At 39.8% G+C, this 17,772-nt stretch overlaps 1 long non-coding RNA gene across 16 annotated transcripts in view; it reads left to right on the forward strand.

Moving 5' to 3' along the window:
* Nucleotides 1-17,772, forward strand: part of LOC138759553 (uncharacterized) — a 596,266-nt gene that overhangs the window by 194,788 nt on the left and 383,706 nt on the right. For 15 of the 16 annotated variants that reach the window (XR_011354926.1, XR_011354930.1, XR_011354928.1 and 12 more), the window contains one exon: nt 14,634-14,848. The exons of the other annotated variant lie outside the window; for it this stretch is intronic. This is a non-coding gene — a long non-coding RNA (uncharacterized lncRNA). The remainder of the gene's footprint in view (nt 1-14,633; nt 14,849-17,772) is intronic. 16 annotated transcript variants of the gene reach the window in all.

A 17,772-nucleotide genomic window follows, 5' to 3' on the forward strand; every position in this document is an offset into this window, starting at 1 on the left:
CCTTGGTATGCCAGTCCATATATCCCTAAAAGTGACAACACAGATAGGTTGGTGTCAGGGAGAATGGTTTTCATCAACCAGAGCACAGGAGAAAAGAGAATAGAGATTATAGTACAATTTTATACAGTAAAACCCTTGGTATCCGGTTCCTATGGGGATTAGTAGATCGCGGATAAGTGAATTTTCTTGTTGCTTGTGATAGCGTGTTGCATGACTGGCAAACTAATTGCAAGTCGTGCCAATTTTTTTAAAACTTCCATACTTTTTACCTATTTATTTTCCATGGTTATTTTTTGCTGGTTGCTTGAGGCTGCCCAGCTGCTTGGATAACAGGGGTTTTATTGTGATACTTTGGTTAGGTCACAACTGGAGCACTGTCTGCAGTTCTGGTATCCTCACCAACAGGACAGACATGAATCCACTGGAGAGATGCAGAGAGGATTTACCAGGATGTTGGAATGTTTCAGTTATGAGGAGAGTCTGCATTTCAGTGTCCTGATTAGCAATCTCATCTTTTTCACTTTTCTCTCACATTAATCCACATCCACTCCACTTTTTTCTTTTTTTTTTGACCTCTTACATTAGCCATATTGTGCATCTTATGAAACATCTGCTAGTAATCAAGAGTGAAAATATTGGACTATTACAATTAATTTTGTGTGAGTAATCTTGGTTGACATTCTGGTCATGGTAGATTTCAGTTGTATAAGTAATAATTTTATTTTTAATTTGATGATTAAATTTTAACAGGTCAGAAATATTGATCTGAATTTTTGGAGCAGAGAACTGAGGAAATAATTTGAAAATGAATGCAGTCATCAATTTGAAATGTATTTCTTGAAATAATGCATTTATTTATGATTTCAAATTCATCTATAGTCTTCTTCTTCTTTGGCTTGGCTTCGCGGACGAAGATTTATGGAGGGGGTAAAAAAGTCCACGTCAGCTGCAGGCTCGTTTGTGGCTCACAAGTCCGATGCGGGACAGGCATCTATAGTAAGCACTGCTTAATCAACATGTGGCAGAAATAATCTTCTTTGTGATAATACAAGCTGCTCAGAATAACCAGCTGCATTTTTAAGATATAACTTAATATATCATTACATATTTCATGAAATTGGTGAATATTTACTTGATATGTTTGAGGTACTGCATAGAGACAGGAACCTTTGTGCACTCAACCTGGCCATGCTCCAAGATGAAGCCCTTTTGGGTAGAGTTAGGCCAAGTCCTAGAGAAATTCAAAGAGCTTCCGCAGGACCCAGAATTGTTACTGTTGGGAAACGTCATGGATGAATCTCTGCAAATTTTAAATCCAATTTGTGTTGATCGCATTGGCAGTGGCCAGGAAGTGCATAGCAGTTACCTGGAAGTCAGACTCTCATCTGGGCATTGCCCATTGGAATGCGGAAATGCAGACCTGGAGAAAATTACATATAATTTAAGGAGGAAATACGACATCTTCCTTAAAATTTGGCAACCTGTGACATATATATGTAGGTGCAAAGATATAAAAGCAGTTCCTTGTGCTTTGTCACTCTGATGTCCCTTTCTGAGGAGGGAGGCAGGAATTCATCTTAATCAGGTTGAGCCACAAAAATTTAAAGACTGGGGGACTGGTGGTGAGGTCCTGACAAATTCAACAATTATGATTTTTTTCTTTGTGTTTGTTTTTTTTAATACGTGTAATTGACTGTATATCCCTAACTGGTCAGAAAGATAAAGGGACATTGATAAATGTTACAGGAATAAGGGATTTTGGACTAATTTATTGCTGCTTTTTTTTCTCTGAGGTGATTGTCTATTTAATTTTGTCTTCGTATGCAGTACTTGTGAAATGGGGTGGGTATAGGAAGGGGAAAATTGGACTTGATGGTGAAGCTTGTGTATAATTGGAGAATGTAGTGTTTTTTTTTCTTATTATGGAAATTATAAACAAAATATTCAAAAATTATTTTCTTGATATGATTTAAAAAAAAGAAGACAGTATATTTTAGAAAATGTGGAAAAGTAATTACAAAATGACCGAAATCAGTGGGCAGTCTTGCCAGTTCCCTGTGGAGTTTTTTTTTAATAAGGCAAATTAAGAATACCACTGTGCAAACAGAAAAGGTAACAAATGAAAATGTGACAATTGGGCTGTCAGGAAGATCCTCCTGTAAGTGAGAAGAGATTGTATGAAGGCAGCTTGATCTTTTATTTAATGCAATTATGCTTGACTAAATCTGCTTGTCACACTTACCAAGTGCAAAGATGAAAAACTGAAAGAATGAAAGCATGCTTCCTGTTCAGGACATTGATGTCAGTGGTAATTATTTGGAGATGCCATTATTTCAAGATGTGCTACATGGTATTATATTTCTTGAAATCTTTGGTATTTTGTAATCTTCCTTGTTAATTTTTCAACATAGTATTTGCATAAAAGTTTAAATTGGAGGGTAGCCTTTTAGCTAAGCCACAGTGCTAATTAATTTGATAACATTTTCTGACATTAATAAAGCCAATATAAAATGGATTAAAATATTTGTCACTTTTATTGATCAGTATATCTGACAGCTTAGCCATTGTACTTTGAAATTACATCCAAGAGTTTCCTTAATTTGAATACCTTTGGGTACTTAACAAACATGTTTGCGATGGATAGGCCATTATTAAAACAAATATTGTATTGACATTAAACTTGGTTCTACATGGAATTGTAGAATGAAAATATCATCGTGGTGTGCGAATATTGCAAATTGGAAGAATTCCCGATCGATCCAATAGCCGTGACTGGCAACTGTGGATTGTAAATCCAGTAGTCTGCCAACTCATCATGTGTTTGAAGAATTCATCCTGTGGGTACCATTTTCAGGAAGGAGGGTGGCCATTTCCAAAAAGGAGGACATGGTCATAGGTTACCGTATATACACACAGCGTGCACATGCACACACACACACACACACACACACACACACACACACACACACACACACACACACACACACACACACACACACACAGAGTAACCTATGATCATATTCTCCTTTTGGAATGGCCATCCTATCAGGAAGGCATGTGCTCATTGTTGAATAAATATCAGGGAATTCTCAGTTATGTTTGAAGTCGACTATTTTTAACTCTTAGTTTATTTCTTCTCTGTCTCCGAGCACTCTCTCAGACCAGAGTGCTAGAAGGGGGCTATTTTCTGAACCCGTTGTCTTTTCTGAGATATGTAATATAGCCCCAATGTCAAGCTCCCTCAACCACTAAAATGTGTTCCCTCCTTAATGAAGGGCTCAAGCCCGAAACATTGGTTTCTATTTAAAATACACTGTTTGACCTGCTGAGTTTTTCTAGCTTTGTATTTTTACTTCCCTCCTTAGGACCTCACTACTTAAGGTACCCATTAAGCATTTTCACTCAACACCAAACAGCTTGTGGTATCTGAATAAAATCATCAAGCAACAACAAAGAAAAAACACTTTTTTTGGCCAGGAACCAAAATTTCACAAATTTGCATAGGACTTTAATTCAAAAGCCATAAATTAAATATCTTTTAAATTCAATAGATCCTTCAATGCATTGTTTCTATTCACTAATTTTTCCAACAATAAACTGAAATGATAGATCTGATTTCCATTGATTTGGTTTGAGATGCTAAAATTTGGATGTAAAGAAGATTATATTTTCATTGTTATATATTTCAGTGAACTTGATTTTGATTAAAAGGTATTAAGCAAATGAATGGTGCATATTATAAATTAAATATGATTTTATAATGAGCTGCATTAGCTATATTTCTTAACCACAAGTGTGGCATTGATCTTTGTTGTGGGACCACTCTACCAGTGATGAACAAATTAGAGATGCACAATTACTTTATATTGGGTAAACGTGAAAGATCTCCTCAATTTAACTAAGAGGAATACAATAAAAGGCCATAATGAATCAGTAGACTGGGGGAAAATAATCACCATCCGTTTGATTCGCAGATTGCTTGGCTCAGTTCAAAATATATATTTTTCAAGATAATTTGAAAAATTGAGAAAGCACTTGAATCTGCCCAGTCCCAATGCTCACACAACATGGGGAAGCTTACCAACAAAGCACAGGATGTTACTGAGGCATGGCTTTTGATAACAGCTAAAGAGGATGATCATTGCAGGGAACGCTTGAACTTTCGTGGGCCTGAGGCTCAAGAGGGCCCCACCCCAGGCTGGGAAGATATGGAATGCAGTAGTTGGCTGGAGAGTCAATGACAGGATTAAAGCTGCAGGATCCTTGTTCCTATAACACTGTAAGCTTTATGAACTCACTCAAGGTCAAGGTTATTGGAGGCAGCGACAAATCTCCCATGCCAACCACATGCACTCTTATGAGAGTGAAACAGTCCTCCAACATGAGCTCTCCAGTTACATACAACCTAGGTTAACTGTCTAATTCCCACACCAGAATAACATAGAAAACTACAACACATGACAGGCCCTTCAGCCCTCAATATTGTGCTGACCTATATATTCCTACCAAAAAAAAGAATCCCTTCCTACCTCATAACCCTCTATTTTCTTTCATTTATGTGTCTGTTTAAGAATCTCTTAAATGCCCCCAATGTTTCAGCTTCCACCACCCCCTCTGGCAAGACATTCCAGGCACCCACAACTCTCCTCTAAACAAAAAGAACTAGTCACACACGCACTCAATTCACTCTCTCTGATGGAATAGATGTTCGGATACCACCGTGGGCTGCAGCAGCAAAAAGGGATATGGGAATGTTTGGTCAGGAGAAAGGAGATGTCCAGCCCTATGGCTCAGCCTGTGGGAGGCAGCATTGCTTTCAATCACGGACTCCACTATCATTGGTAAGTCATCTGTGGATTAAGAATCACTGAGGGTATGCTCATATTTATTATGCCTTCACATGATATGTTAAACCAGATAATATCCTAATGATGTAAATGTGCCTCTCTTGCCTGACATCTTCCCTCCCTATAACATACCCAGTTCCTTAGTAAATTATCTTCCCCCAGCTCAGGTTTCATCTTGCTGAGCCATGGGATATTGTGAACAAAGGGGAAGACAAAGGTTTGTTATGTCATCAGAAACCCTAGCAATTTTCTATAGAAATGTGGTGGAAAATGTGCTGTCCGGCTGCTGTCTGGTATGGGGACACCAGTACCCCTGAGTGTAAACCCCTCCAAATGTTAGTAGACACAGCCTAGGGCATCACAGGGAAACCCTCCTCACCATCGAGAACATCTACAGGGAATGCTGCTGTCAGAGAACAGCTGCAATCATCAAGGATCCACACCACCCATCACAACTGCCACCAGGTTTAGGAAGAGCTGCCACCCCTCCACCATCAGACTCCTCAACAACAAACTCAATCAGGGACTTATTTAGTGACTTTACATTTGCATGTCATGATTTTTTTTCTCTCTATTGCACAGTCGGTTTGTTTACATTTCTTTATTTGTTTACATGTGTATGTTGAATACAGTTTTTTTTTGCACTACCAATAAGTGGTCATTCTGCCTCGTCCACAGGAAAAAGAATCTCAGGGTTGTATGTGATGTCATGTATGTACTCTGACAATAAATCTGAAGAATGGCCACCTTTACATCATCACTGCCACCAATCACTGGTGGGCTCAGCAGATGTGTTATTTGTGAGAACTCTGGCAGACCCTTGGGGAAAAATTTGCTCATATTCCAACCACTAGGAATATTTGAAGATGAAGCAGACAGCAATATTTGAGGGTCTGATGGAAATTCCCACTCTGCTCCTAGCACCCTATGGTTGTGAGTGAAATTGAAGTTCGAAGCATTTATCTTTGATGTCATGTCGGGGAATATTATTGGAATAACATTCCTTCATCCGAACTGCAGACTATGAAGCAATATGTTGCAGAGAAGAAGCAGGAGACATTCAGGTTACATTTTCAGTTTCTGCACCTCCCCTTCCTCAATTGTTGCAGCCAAACTGCAAAAATCACACCAATTTTAACCTGTCAAGGACTCATGATCTGAACAGCTGTAAATGCAAGATGACTGGAAGCTTGAACATGCTTTGATTAAGAAATGTAACAGTGTGGATTCTAACACTCCCCAACAAACCTGCAAATTAATTATGCTTCTTTTGAATAGGCCCAGATGCAAAATATGACTGTTGTTAGGACTTGTTGGCTGATGTGTTGTCCACACTTAGTGCTAATTGAGAATTGCTTAAATAACCTTTGTATTACACATAATTAGTTATAACTCTAATTTAGTGAAAACTGGTGTGCTTCATGACTGAACTATTGGACTTATTATCTTTTAAAGAGTGTTTTGATTTTGTGAAAATTCAATCAGACAAAAATAATTGAAATATCAAGCATAAAATGTTATTGAGCAATACACAAATGTACTGGAGGAACTCATTAAGTTTGGCAGCATCCATAGGAAGTAAAGGGTAACCAACATTTTGGGCCTGAGTGAAGGGCTTCCTATGGATGCTGCATGACCTGCTGAGTTTCTCCAGCATGCTTGTGCATTACACTTGACCCCAGCATCTGTTCACGTTACTGAACCATGACTGCATCACCAGATCAGGCTCCAAAAGCATCATCAACCACAGAAATTGGCCTCATCAGACACAAGGGTGAGTCGCTTTACAGAGAAGAAGTGAAAAATCTTGTGATATGGTGCGAAAATAACAACCTGAGTCTTTCAATGTAGACAACGTGATCATGGAGTTCAGGAGGATCAAGAATGACCACCCTCCACTACACATCAATAACTCTGAAGTGGTGAGAGGGGAGAGCAATAAAGATAAAGGTTCCATTATTGTCATGTAATATGACATTTAGAATGTAACATATTATGAAATTATTTGACTTGTGTCAGCCATAAGACAGACAGAGAGTCACCACTTTTCCCAGCACCCCTCACAGAAACCTACAGCACCTGGTGTTTCTAGGCAGTCTCCCCTCCAGGTACTGACCAGACCTGAGCCAGCTACTTAGCTTCTGACATGCATATTCAGGCTATTAGGAAGTTCCTTAGAATCCACTTAATTAGTGACCTATCATGAACACGCATTTCCTCACTTGTCCAGAAGGTGCAACAGTGACTGCACTTCCTGAGAGGACTGAAGCCGTCAAGCCACCATCATGTCAACTTTTGACAGGAGCACCATCGAGAGCATCCTGGCCAACTGCATCACAGTGTTGCATGTATGTTGCAGAGAAATGGCTTGGAGGTCAATCCACAGGACCCTAAGAGTGGCAGAGAGGATTAATGGAGTCTTCCTTTTGTTAGTTCTGTGTTGTGTATTGACCTATGTGTTGTGTGGTTTTATGTTAAAAAGTGACAGTTTGCCTTTAAAAGCCAAGGTGAAGGTGGACTGCTGAGAGAATGGGAGACGGACTGGGCATGTGCAGAAAATGATCTAAAAATTTATGGACGATAAATCACCACTGGGTGGTGCTGTGGAGTGGAAGAAGGCCCAGAGCATGAGTCATGGTCTGGATGACAGTTTAGAATGTTGGGATTTCAAAAAGGATGAACATTCCGAAGGCAGCCAGAAGGATCCAGACCAAGCCAGTGGTTCCTCTCTCTGCAAGCAACGCAAGGTAACTTCGAATTTTGTGCTCTCCCTCTCTCTCTCAAAGATCTTTTGGCTTCAGTTTACCAAGCAAACTGAATTTTGTTTATGATCTTTGCTTTAATTGAGATTGAAGTTTTGTGAGTCTGGTGTGTTTTGTGTTTGTTTTGTGTCTAAGTTTTTCTGTGGGATGGTTGAAAATATAACTTAGACTTTAATTACATATGTTATATTTAGGCTGGGGAATGTATTAGTTTTACACTGTTATAGAAATTTGCATAGTAACCAGTGGACATTGTTATAAAAGGGGGCATTTTGAATTAAAGTTTGAAGGTGAATTTTTTGTTAATAAAGTAATTGTTCATCTTGTAACACTTTCCCCTCCCCCCATCCCACCCCCCCACCTCGCAATCGATGTGATCTATGGGATCATTTTCTGAAGAGGGTGTGCAAAATTGACTCCTTCCACCCTGCATGCAGCACCTTTCAACTGCTTCCATCGGGAAAGAGATACAGGAGTATCAGAGCCAGAACCACCAGGCTGAGGAACAGCTCCCTCTCACAGGCAGTGAGAAAGCTGAACATCCAAAGAACTGCTCACACTGACCATCCAAGACTCTCAGATTCACAAAACAATATTTACCTATTTGTGTGTTTATATATTAATATTTGTCCTACATATGTATTGTGAACTGTATGTGTGTTATGTATAGTTGTGTGTCTGGATGTTTTACACCAATGTCCAGAGAATGTTGTTTCATTGGATTGTACTTGTGCAATCAGACAATTATAAACTTGCCCTTACTTGACTTCACCATCTACCGGTTTTTTTTACTTGGCCTTACTTGACTTTAGCATCCACTGATTTTTTTTTTTTTTGTTTAGCTTAAAATGTTAATGTTTAGGATGTATTGCCTAATTACACTTGGAAAATTATTAGTGAAATTCAAAAGAAACAAAGACCCGCTGATGGCAAATGTTTGAGGCTATAAGCATTGAATTTTCTCATATGATTAGTTAAGCAAGTTTGTTTCTCCAGCTGGGAATTCATCATTTCAGATTTGGTTGAAGGATCGCAGAGTGTTGCTTGAGTTGTATAAATTCACTGAAGCGGTTAAATGTGGCAGTTTTGATTGAAAAATAGCTGCGTCGAAGATTGGAGCTGGCTCTGCTCAGCATCTGGTATGTAAGGAGATGGGAAGAGAGAGTGACAGGTGATGGCAGGTAGCAGCAGTTTGATTGTACAAGGCAGCTGGAAGTCAGCGGGCAGGAAAGAAGAAGGTGGGATGCAGTCAAGGAGACTGATATCAAGGGCTGTTCAAGACTCATCATATCATGTGTTTTTATCACTGAATCTCTGCATTAAAACTTAACTAGATAACGCCTCCATTGATGCAAACTATTCATTTGAAAATAATTTAAAATGTCGTCCATACCCACCACAGGACTGCTGGAGCACAGTGGAGATCATTATTAGATTCTAGCTGTTACTAATGGAGCAACAGAAGAAATGAGCCGGGGAAGGGGAGGGAGGGGTAGAGTGGAGAAGAACTAATGGTTCATTGCAGATTTTACATTGGTTTATATTTGTGGTCTTTGTTAAAATCCAAAGTAGATAATATATCCTTTATTAAAGACGACAGCAGCAGTGGTGAAGACGGTGAAAGTATGGTCGAGGGAGGCGGAGGAGTGCCAGCGGGTCTGCCTTTAGTTCGATGGACTGGACCATATTCAAGGGCTCAGATTTCAGAGTTATTGACAGTGTGTGGCATCACATACAACCCTGAGATTCTTTTCCTGTGGGAGAGGCAGAATTACCACTTATTGGTAGTGCAAAAAAAAACTGTACACAGTGTATACATGTCAACAAATAAAGAACTGTAAACTGACTGACTGCAATACAGAGAGAATTTAAAAAATCAATTGAGTCCTGATTGAGTTTGCCATTGAGGAGTCTGATGGTGGAGGTGTAGCAACTGTATCTGAACCTGGTGGTGTGAGTTTCGCGGCACTTGATGAGAACAGAATATGTGCTGGGTGGTGTGGATCCTTGATGATTGCTGCTGCCTTCCCACAGCAGCGTTCTCTGTAGATGTTCTCAATAGAGAGGAGGGTTTTGCCTGTGATGTCCTTTTGCAGGACTTTACTCTTAGGGGTATTGGTATCAGGGGTACTTGAATAAATATGCCACGGCTGTCACCGACTTCATCGAGACCTATGTGGATGAATGTGCCCACAGGCTCGTACCGTGAGTATACCAACCAAAGCCATGGATCAAAAGATTTGTAACTTGCTGAGGGCAAGGTTGATGGCATTTAAGACTGGTGATCCATATCTCTACAGGAAGTTCAGGTAGAAACTACAGAAGGCTATCTCAGCAGCAAAGAGCCAATTCCGACAGAAGCTAGAGACAGAATCAGATACTCGCCAGCTATGGCAGGGATTTCAGGCTTTTACATCCTACAAGCCGAAGGCGAACAACATAAATGGCTGTAATACTTCACTACTGATGAGCTGAGCCCTTTTGTTCTTGCTTTGAAAAGAAGAACACAAGATTCCCAATGAGAATCCCTGCAGAATCCTGTGATATCTGACTCTGAAGCCAATGTCAGAACATCCTTCAATAAGGTGAACTCTAGCAAGATGTCAGGCCTTGATGGGATTCCTGGCAGGATATTGAAAATCAATGCTAGATTTATGCCACAAAACCACTGAGCTGGAGTGCTCATGGACATTTTCAGTCTCTCATTTCTACAGTGGGAGGTTCTCACCTGCTTCAAAAGGGCATCAATCATCCCAGTGCCCAGGAAGAGCAGGGTGAGCTGCCTCAATGACTATCGCCCAGTAGCCCTCACGTCTACTTGAGAGGTTGGTTATGGCCAGAATTAACTCAAACCTAAGACCTAGCCACTGTGATTCGCCTATCACCACAATCGTTCCACAGCAAGATTGAAATACCATGCGGAGTTGATGTTCAAAACAACGGTGGATATATTAAAACTGTTACGTGTTGGGAGACCAGTCAAAGTTGATCTCCTGAGTATGATTTTGGTACAGCTTTTATACTGTCAATGGACAAAATTACAGAAACTTGATTAACTTAGTTTTACTGCTTTGATTACAGTGGCTGAGAGTCACTGAGTCTTTGAGAGTCACTGAAAAAATAAAGGTTTTGATTACAGAATAGGATGCTTATTTATCAATAAGTTTAACCATGAGTCTGTTTCTGTTTACAACAATGGGGCATGTTATGATTATAAACTTAATAAAACTATTAACAGCAAAGGGTGCATGTTATAACATAATGAATTGCGCTCTATTCTTGGGCCTGTCTTCCGATCCCTGTTACCACATTAGCACAACTTCAGTCTTTAGCAGAATCGCAGATGGCAATGAGGAAGTGTACAGAAGTAAGATAGATCAGCTGTTTGAGTGGTGTTACTACAATGACCTTGCACTCAATGTGAACAAAACTAAGGAATTAATTGTGGACTTCCGGAGGGGGAAATGAGAAGCACATAAACTAGACCTCAGCGAGGAGTCAGCAGTGGTTTAAGAACTTACTTCATATTCCTGAGAGCCAATATCTCTGACGATAAGGCCTTCATGTCGATGCATACATGCGAGCAGCTATACTTTGTTAGGGGTTTGAGGACATTTGGTACATCACTAAAGACTTGCAAATTCCTGCAGGTGTACTGTGGAGAGGATTCTAACTGGTTGAATCACTGTCTGGTACGGAGGAGCCAATGGACAGGTCAGGAAAAAACTACAGAGAGTTTCAACTCAGCCAGTGCCATTGTGGGCATCAGTCTTTAAACCATTAAGGACACCTACAAGAGATGGTGTCTCAAGAAAGCAGCCTCAAGGACCCTCAGCACCCAGGCCATGCCCTATGCTCACTGCTGCCATCAGGGAAGTGTCACAGGAGCCTGAAGACAAACACTTAGTGTTACAAAAACAGCTTCTTCCCCCTCCATCAGATTTCTGAATGGCCATTGAACCACAGACATTACCTCACTTTCTCTTCCTTTGCACGAATTTATTTATTTTCAATATAATTTATTGCAATTTTTGCACCTATAATGTTGCCACCAAAGAATGAACTTTATGACATTTTCATGAAAATAAACTCTGAATCTGATTCTGTTTGTCAACAGAGGGTAAAGTCATGATATTTGATATGATCTTGTATTTAGAATGTTAACTTTTGAAAGTACATCAATTTGTAAAATATTGCGTGAACAGTGTCGTATAGTAAGTGCACCTGGATTCGAATACTCTGTTGTCTGTAAGGAGTTTGCACGTTCTCTCCCTGACCATGTGAGTTTCCTCCAGGTGCTAATGTTTCCTCTTGTGTTCCACAGATGTTGGTCAGGCAATTGGTCACATGGGTATTTTTGGGCGGCATGGGCTGGAAAAAAAAACCCTGTTACTATGTTGTATCTCTAAATGAAAATTAAAGTTAAAAAAAAATAATGGGAATCAAAACTAGTGGGGTCAGCCCTGAAACCAGTAAAAAGAACTGCAGGTTTACGTCAGATGTTACTGCAAGGAGAATTTTCTCTATCGAGGCCAATGTGTGGCAAGTGCCTCCTGCATTACAAGCAGGGCCAAAGCAAGCCCTTTCTACAAAATAAATAAAGGATTTGACAAGCAATTAAGTCAGAACCTGGAGACTTAGCCAAGCTGGTGAAAAACATAATTTTACTGAGATTTATTGAAGTACTTAAAAAGCAGAAAGGCAACATATTTAAAGCATATATTAAAAAGCTTGAAAGATTATAAACTTTATCAAAATTGTAAAAAAAACTTATTGAAATAAATTATTTTTTTCTTTGTTATATATGTTATATATTTATTATAATGCCTTGGATGAAAAAGCACATTGGTGGGTTCGTACGTTTGCAGACGACACAAATATTGATGGAGTTCTGAAGCATGTACAGGGCTTTTAAAGGATACAGCTGGATATAGATGAGTTACAGATATGGTGGGAGAAATGGCAAGTGGAATTTAATCTGAGCAAGTGTGAAATATTGAACTTCACAAGGTCAAATATGAGGAGAAAGTACATAGTTAATGGCAGAATCGTTGACAGCATTGACATGCAGGGGACGTTCAAGTTTACAGTTCCCTGAAAGTGGCCACACAAGTAGATCAAAGGAATAAATGGCAAATAGCATACTTTCCTTCATTGGTTGGGATAATGAGCATAAGAGTAAGGCAGGCATGTTGGTGCAATCTAAAACTTCGGTTCAGCTGCACTTAGAGTATTGTGTGGCATTCTGGTTGTCCCATTACAGGAAGGCTGTGGAGGCTTTGGAAAGGGTAAAAACCAAATGGAAATTAAAAAGAAATTGGTAAAGGTTTAAACTTGTAGCCTATTTAAATCAACATCTAGAACCTGGGGAGAGTATTCAAGATTCTCATTGAAGGGTTCTGACCTGAAATGTTGGTCGTTCTTTTTCTGCCATTGATGCAACTTGACTTGCTGTTCCTCCAACAGATTCTTTTTTGCTCCTTGTGGACACCATTTTACTGCCTGACTCTCATCAAACCTCTTCTGCATTTCCTCAAAAAACTGAAATACTTGCTTGTTCCATGAGGAAATGTAACTCCAATGACATTAACAAAACTAGAACAGAATTTGTTGCACAGTGCCATTTTCTTTCTTTTAAAAATATTTTTATTGAGTTTAATATATAAATTTTAAGGAAAACACATAACAAGTCATCTCATATACATACGTACAAAAAAAATGGATGGAACTACATTAGACAGTTCCTTGATCCACATGAAAAATGTTATTGAATTAACCTGTGATAACCATATTAAACCCATATTTGCCAAATTAACCCAGATAAAAATTGATAAAAAGAAAAAAAGCAAAAAAAACCTAAAAACTAAATCTAATCTCCCCTGTCCCTCTAATCAAGGTTACCTTTGTTAACAAAAAAAGGGAAATTGTGGATTGGATAGTGACCTCCAGACATTGGAGAATCTCCAGAAAATTTAAATTTCTTCATTCTTCCAGTCATGATAGTATTCTATGAATGGGCCCCACATCTTTTCAAATTGAATATAACATTTTCAGATGAAGATTGTTACTCTACTGTCAGCTTGATTAATGATTCCTCATTTTATGCAAGGCGCTGCTTATTACAATTTAAGGTGGTACACAGAACTCGTATGTCCAAACTTAAATGGTCTTGATTTTATGCAGATATTGAAACACTGTGTGAGAAGTGTAAACATTTTTGATGCTTCACTGATCCATATGTTTTGAGCCCACATTTAGAGAGTTTGGAAAGACATTTTGCAAACTTTATCAACAATTTTTAAGATGAAAATAGAACCTTGTCCGTTAATTGCTTTGTTTGGTTTTTCACATGAGCCAGATCTACTTCTGAGAAAGTTTTAGCCTTGACCACACTGATAGCTAGACGAGCAATTTTATACATACACAGAGGTTACATGGTGTAATGTCCTATTTAAGATTGAAGGAAATTAGATACAATATTGAAGATAGTGAGTGTCATTTTGAATGCCTTGAATAGCTGCAATTATTGCCACCATTTTTTTTATGGCAGCTTTGAGTTAAATGAGAACATTTGCAAATGCTGGGGCCGAGAGCAAGACACAAATATGCTGGAGAAACTCAGGACGTTAGGCAGCATCCATTGGAAGTAAAGGATAACCAATGTTTTGGACCCAGGCCTTTTGTTGGGTATAAATCTAGACATACAGCATGATAATAGGTCCTTCCGGCCTGTGAGCCACTTACACCCAATTCACCTGCAACTCCTGTGTGTTTTAAAGGATGAGAGGAAACCAGAGCACCTGAAGGAAACTCTTGCAGACATGGGAAGAATGCACAAACTCCTTACAGACAGGGGGAGAGAGGAAGGGAAAAGAGGCAGAGGGAGGAGCACAGGCTACATTGTGTGCTGACTCCAAAATGGACATTAGCAACTTGCCTATGACTGCTTTGACACCAATTTATAGGCCATCATTGGATGTGTTAAAACGATGTCAAATCACACTTAATTCTGTTTCATTGTCAGGTCAAAATCCTGGAACTCTCAGGTTATTTGTGACAAGCCTCGCCATATAGATTGCACTGGACAGAAGGTGGCAGATTTCTTAATGGCAATCTTAGGCCGAAAAGAAACATTAGACTTGCCAAAGACACCTACATCCCATGAAAGAAAATGCTGAACTACAGGCCTTTCTCCCCACTTGTAATACTTCAGATCTCAGGACAAAAACTTCCTTTTCGGTAGGATATTGTTCAGTCAATGTTTTTATATTCAATCCAGCTGGATGTGATTTTAGTAACCATTTATTAATGTGTGAATCTGTTTATGTTTATGTAGAGATAACAAAGTATTTTATTTCCATTAAATCTTATTTTCTGCAGTGTTTCTTGTTGACTGAAGATGTTCATCTGATGGTTAGCAAAAAAAAACAGTGGATTTATCACTTCATCAATCATTCCTTTTCTGACAGGAAGAGCAAGGTCCAGAGTTGTATTAAGTTTAAGATAAAAAAATTAAGTACTTTTAGATTAAAATACTTTAAATACAGTAAAAATACAGGAACCCCCCCGTATCTAGCACCTAGATGCTGGGTAAGTGAATTTCCTAATTGTGATTGCATATTGCGTGATTGGCAAACTAACCACCAGGGGGCGGCAATTTTAAAGTTTTGCAATTTTTTCAAAAATTATACAGAGTAATATTTTAAATATACAATATATTTAACTTTTTCTCACAAGCACAAAAACAGTCCCTCCCTCCCCCCTGCCCCTCCGGTACCGCACGGATGGCAGTCTCTTCAATCTGAGGCGCCTGCAAGCTCACACCAAGACACAAGAGAAACTTGTCCGTGAACTACTGTTTGCAGATGATGCCGCTTTAGTTGCCCATTCAGAGCCAGCTCTTCAGCGCTTGACGTCCTGCTTTGCGGAAACTGCCAAAATGTTTGGCCTGGAAGTCAGCCTGAAGAAAACTGAGGTCCTCCATCAGCCAGCTCCCCACCATGACTACCAGCCCCCCCACATCTCCATCGGGCACACAAAACTCAAAACGGTCAACCAGTTTACCTATCTCGGCTGCACCATTTCATCAGATGCAAGGATCGACAATGAGATAGACAACAGACTTGCCAAGGCAAATAGCGCCTTTGGAAGACTACACAAAAGAGTCTGGAAAAACAACCAACTGAAAAACCTCACAAAGATAAGCGTATACAGAGCCGTTGTCATACCCACACTCCTGTTCGGCTCCGAATCATGGGTCCTCTACCGGCACCACCTACGGCTCCTAGAACGCTTCCACCAGCGTTGTCTCCGCTCCATCCTCAACATCCATTGGAGCGCTCACACCCCTAACGTCGAGGTACTCGAGATGGCAGAGGTCGACAGCATCGAGTCCACGCTGCTGAAGATCCAGCTGCGCTGGATGGGTCACGTCTCCAGAATGGAGGACCATCGCCTTCCCAAGATCGTATTATATGGCGAGCTCTCCACTGGCCACCGTGACAGAGGTACACCAAAGAAAAGGTACAAGGACTGCCTAAAGAAATCTCTTGGTGCCTGCCACATTGACCACCGCCAGTGGGCTGATAACGCCTCAAACCGTGCATCTTGGCGCCTCACAGTTTGGCGGGCAGCAGCCTCCTTTGAAGAAGACCGCAGAGCCCACCTCACTGACAAAAGGCAAAGGAGGAAAAACCCAACACCCAACCCCAACCAACCAATTTTCCCTTGCAACCGCTGCAATCGTGTCTGCCTGTCCCGCATCGGACTGGTCAGCCACAAACGAGCCTGCAGCTGACGTGGACTTTTTACCCCCTCCATAAATCTTCGTCCGCGAAGCCAAGCCAAAGAAAAAAAGAAAAAAGAAAGATTGCATATTGCGTGATTGGCAAACTAACCACCAGGGGGCGGCAATTTTAAAGTTTTGCAATTTTTTCAAAAATTATACAGAGTAATATTTTAAATATACAATATATTTAACTTTTTCTCACAAGCACAAAAACAGTCCCTCCCTCCCCCCTGCCCCTCCCCACCCCTTCCATACATACAGATCCGTGCACTGTCAGAGCTTACATATATCGAGTACCATTGGGGAAACTACGTTTTTGTACATATTATAGTTACTTTTATACCCTTTTTTGTTCCTTTTTATTACTGTATCTGGGCCCCTATGTGGTCCAGAACCGCCAGACTTTTACAAAAGTGTCTTATTTATTCTTTAAGTTAGATGTGATTTTTTTGACATAGGTTTACAGCTGTTCATTTCCACAGTCCATCGTGCTATGAGTAGAGGGGAGTCAGACTTCCAAGTGATCGTGATATATTTTTTCGTGACCACCAGTGCTATTTTTATAAATGAGATTTGATATTTGGTCAATTTGTTGCTTATTTCCACAAAATTACCTAATAGATATCACTCCGGGGCGCCCATGAAGGCCACTCCTGTTAATCCTGGTTAATTTTTCTGCGATTTCTTGCCAAAATTTACTCAGCTTCACATGGTATGTAGAAAAGTTCCTGTCTCAATCCCACAACTGAAACACATCTCTGAAATTTTGGCTTTTGATCTGTGTAACTTTTGTGCCATGAGATATAATTGGTGCATTTATAATTGATCTCATGCTGTCCTTACACCAACCTGACCAGCTTCTTTCTGAAATCACCACACCCAAGTCTGACTTCTATCCTTCCCTTGACCTCTGCAATCTTGGTTTTGCACTTTCACTCTGGAGAGCATCGTACATTTTTGTTATAAATTTGGATGTAGCCCCATCCAAGCCATTCGTTCAGTTTCACCAATTTCAAGTGGGGTCAACATTGGTCCCCATCTTTCGCTTAAGACTGATCTAAGCTGAAGAAAACAGAAGAAGGTCCCAATGGCCACTCCATATTTGTGTTTTAATTGTTCAAAGGAAATAGGGGTTCCTTCTGAGTAACAGTCCTTAATCTATCTTATACCTTTATCATACCACGAATTTAATATTCTTTTGCTAATGTTCTCAGGCAATATCACATTTTTACAAAGTGGTGCTTTTATTGATATCCCTACTTTTTTTCCTCGACATTCATTAAGTCTTGCCACATTCTAATCATACGTATTAGAATGGGGTTATCCGTCTTTTAATTTAGTGATTTGAAACTTCTTTTGTAGATAAAGACCTTAG

The sequence above is a fragment of the Narcine bancroftii genome, chromosome 3 (assembly GCF_036971445.1).
Source record: "Narcine bancroftii isolate sNarBan1 chromosome 3, sNarBan1.hap1, whole genome shotgun sequence".
NCBI lineage: Eukaryota > Metazoa > Chordata > Chondrichthyes > Torpediniformes > Narcinidae > Narcine > Narcine bancroftii.